We start from the raw sequence: 4132 nt of genomic DNA on the forward strand, positions 1-4132 counted from the left end.
CGCGAGGCCCGCACCCACAGCGCCCCGCAGGCTGCCCGGGGCACCACGCCCAGGGCTCTGGGGCTGACCACACCCTGGGCTCTGGGGAAGCTCTGAGACCTGCTGTGCGGACACCACAGGCCGGTGCTGGAAGGAGGAGGAGGCCTACGGTCTGCACACTCTAGTCTAGGGCTGCCCCGCGTATTGATCAGGCGCAGGCCCCACGCCCCGGGAGACAGGGCCCTGGGCTGCCTTCCCTGCTTCTCTCCATCACCATCCGCCACACCTGTGCCTCGGCGCCTCCTCACTCCCCTGCTCGCACCCCCGTGAACCCGCCCAAACTCATGATCCAAGTCCTGTTTCCCTCACCGAGTAACTTGGCAGATACTGTGAAGAAAAGAAAGCTGCTGAAGGCTGCGCAAGCCAGCGCAGAAAGATGATGCAGGTGGAGCAGCCATGTTCCACATGAAGAAGAGGGGGAGGGAGGATGGAGGAGGGAGGCCCCCCGCCGCCCACCCCCCAAAGGCATGGCTATGGGGCAGCTCCTGGCTGGAAGCGCTGGTGTGCTCGCAGGTGAGGGCTGGGCTGCCTGTGGCCCGGTGCTAGCACTGGGCTGGAATGACTGTCAGCGGGAGGCTGACATAGGCCCCGGTCTTTTCTTCATCGGAGGAAATTTTTTACTGGAATTCATCTTCTTTTGATCTCACATTCAAAGCAACGGCAGCTTGATAGACATTCAAGTCTGAAAGCAAATCCAGACGCTGCAGATAAACTGCCAGAATATGACAGGCAGCAGCATCTAACGCTTATAAAAATGAAGAGAATAGCGTGTCGCCTGAGTATTACAATAGCAGAAATCAAGAGACATATTAGGTGGAACTGATCAGCCACAAAAACAGTTCAAAAGACAGATCACAGAGACAGAGGCCTGGGCTGGGGAGAAAGACGGGCAGGCCTGGTGCACAGGCTCCTGGCCTTCCGGGCCCTCATGCTGCCCCGCCTGCCTCCGCTCCAGGAGGGTGCGCGGTGGTTCCATGTGCCTGCCTAACTCAGCAGCCCCTCCCACTCAAACGCTGCCCACCACTTCCTAGCGGTCCATCTCCAAGGGGCAGGGAAAAGGCCCATCCTTCGCTGACTCCGCGTCCAGGAGGCTGCATTTTGTTGGCATCCCTGCATCTGTAATGCAGTTTGAAAAGGCAGAGCTGGGCACCATGTGGGGGATGATCTGGAAAACCTTCTCTCAACAGCAGAGCTCCAAGGAGTTGGAGATGGGGCTGCAGAGCTCCAAGGAGGCGGAGTCAGCGAAAAGGCAGAGCTGGGCACCATGTGGGGGATGATCTGGAAAACCTTCTCTCAACAGCAGAGCTCCAAGGAGTTGGAGATGGGGCTGCAGAGCTCCAAGCCCAGTTCCCTAAAATGGCCAGTTACCAAATGAACACAATGCCTCCGTCACACAAACAGATGCGTCTAGTCCTATGGATGGAGAACTGATCACCACTCAGCCGCTACGAAGCTAACTGGCAATTCCATAAATTACCCCACAGACTTTCTTAGAGGCTCACAATTATTTTTTTAAAAGAAGCCTCTTTCTAATTAAAGTGAGCGCATATAATGAAAAGGTAATTTCCCCAACTTTTTTTTTTTTTACTTAGAGCTGTTTCTTAACAAACACTGAATGTGAACTGGCAGCATCAGCTTAAAGGGCACGAGAATCCCACACCACGATCTAGCCTGTGGCACGGCCACTGCCAGCAGCCCCCTCGGCCCAGCCAGAGCGGCTGAAGCGCCTTGGATTTAGAAAGTTAGCCCTCCTCCCATCTGCATAATAAGCCAACAGGAAAATGTGGATTTAAAAACGTATTAACCACTTAAAAGCTGTAATCAATCAGTTTAGGATTTTTGCTCATGCAAACAAGACCCCCAGGTAACTTAGTTACAAATGTAGTTACAAAACAAGCAAAACAGAAGCCCTATTGGATTCTAGGACGGCTTTCAGCCAGTACCTTCTCTCCTGCCTGCACAGCCATCTGATGTGCCAACGTTGATGACTTATCTCCATCCCAACGCGAAGTAGTTTAATGTGTAAAAGCAACCTGTAGTTGTAATGCAGCGGTCGCCAACCTTTCGGACCTCACCGACCACCAGTGGTCTGCGGACCACCGGTTGGCGACCGCTGGTTTAACATGTAAAAGCAGCTACTATTATTCTCCATTCTTTAAAAAAAAGGTTGATTTTCATGCTTACACCAAATACCTTCCAACTAAATATTCCATGTTGCTATCATTGTTACAATTACCCAAAGCAGGGAGGTTTACCATGTAAAAGTGAAATGCAAATTCCCTTATATGTTATAAAATACATCCTCCTATGAAGAATGCTCTCACTGCCACAGTAAAGCGAGCAGCAGCCACCTCCTTCCTCATGGCCATTAAAATTCTTTTATAAAATGCCCCGTGTATAAAGACCTTCATTAATATAATTCAACGACTGCTGGGTTTTTTGATATAAACAACATCTGATATGTCATTTAAAAACCTCCTAATAATATCATGAAAGAGTTACCGTTTTTAAAAGAGAAACGTCTGCTCAGGGCCGTGGAAGAGCAGCCATTCTCTAGGCCCCTTCCTGTCTCCCGTCAGGCTGCTCCTGGACTTGAATGTCACCACAGACCTTGAATCCTTGCATGTGCAATGGCTTCACGCTAATTGCTCTAATTGCTTGAAGATGTGCAGGCAGGTGAAACCCGATCCCGTGGCCATTGCAGACCAAGAGCAACACTGGAATGTTTACACAGTGGTTTGATTTTAATAGACAGAGGGCTGAGTTTAAGACAGCAAAAACCCAGCTAATAGGTGACCCCTTAATGCAGGCCTCCTTTAAAAAGAAAAAAGGACACACAACAAAACACAATGTCCTTTCTAAAAGGCAGTGTCCTGAACGCCAAGGGTTACTTGCTTGACTCTCAGATTGAGTATACAGTTCTTTTCACCTGACATTTACACCTGAAACTCTACCCCAAATACAATTTTTTTTTACCTTAAAACAAAAAAGTACTCTATATGTCAGCCACCTTACAAACAGATTATGACTCTATGGTGTTTCCACTCATTTACATTTAAATTGAGTCCCTGGTCCCTTAAAGGAGAAGTCTGCACGTGCTTGTTTATTCCTTTGCTTCTACCCAGCCCCTCTGCCTATGGAATCCCTGACCCTGTACATTCCTTGATTGCAGTTAGAGTTGAGCCCAAACCCTCTCATTTTGGTACTTTAGACACATGTACATCCTCTCAAGCCCCTTTGTCTTTGTTGTGGGTAGGAGTGTGGTCTGTTTCCCATCTGGAGGGCCAGGCGGCCAGGGAGTGGCTGACACAGTGACTCCAGGACAGTGGCCACTCTCCCTGGATATTCTAATGAATTGAGATGGATACAGAGAATTGACATGGCTCCCCAGGGCCCTCTCTTCACAGAGCACAAATGTTACCAATGCTGGACAGGAAATACACTGTAGCAAGACCAAGATAAAAACTACCACAGCACAAGGTGCACGAAACAATGAAACCCACAGAGGTTAGGGCAGGCTTCAGTGATGAGCCATACAGACATGTATGATCTGAATGTAAAGGAGTATTTCAAACAAGCCAAAGGAGCTCTGTGAATTAAGAATTAAACATTTACTACAAAAGGAAAAAATACCACAAAGTAACCACATTATGCTGAGGTTAAGCTGGGCAATTGAAGGCAGCAGGTAAGCCTTGAAAATGAGGGGGCGCCGAGGGACCCTCCTCCGCGGAGCCCCAACTTCATAGTGAAACACACGAGGAGACGAAAGGGGCAGAATGTTCTTGTAAAGTTATCAAACACTTTTAGTTACATAAGCCAGAGTAGTAAATATAGGCGCTTCCATCGCCTGAACCATTTGTCTCCAAACACTGAGAGACGAAGCAATAAAACAAAAATAACTGCATAGGACGCCCTCTGAGTCCCAGCCGCCGCACATGGTTTACAGACACTCATACCTTGTTCTAAAAGTTACAATACCTTATTAAGAAGTAATGCCCCTCAAAAAGGGAGGGGGCAAGTATCCATTTATATCCGTTTAAAGATTAAGTATAAACTAGTCCAATCCAGTGAGAGAAACACTGAGAGAAAAAGT

At 48.5% G+C, this 4132-nt stretch overlaps 1 protein-coding gene across 12 annotated transcripts in view; it reads right to left on the reverse strand.

Annotated features, from left to right (window-relative positions):
- Window positions 1-4132, reverse strand: part of FOXP1 (forkhead box P1) — a 305369-nt gene that overhangs the window by 159897 nt on the left and 141340 nt on the right. The window lies entirely within an intron of this gene.

Source organism: Myotis brandtii, unplaced genomic scaffold, assembly GCF_000412655.1.
Source record: "Myotis brandtii unplaced genomic scaffold, ASM41265v1 scaffold89, whole genome shotgun sequence".
NCBI lineage: Eukaryota > Metazoa > Chordata > Mammalia > Chiroptera > Vespertilionidae > Myotis > Myotis brandtii.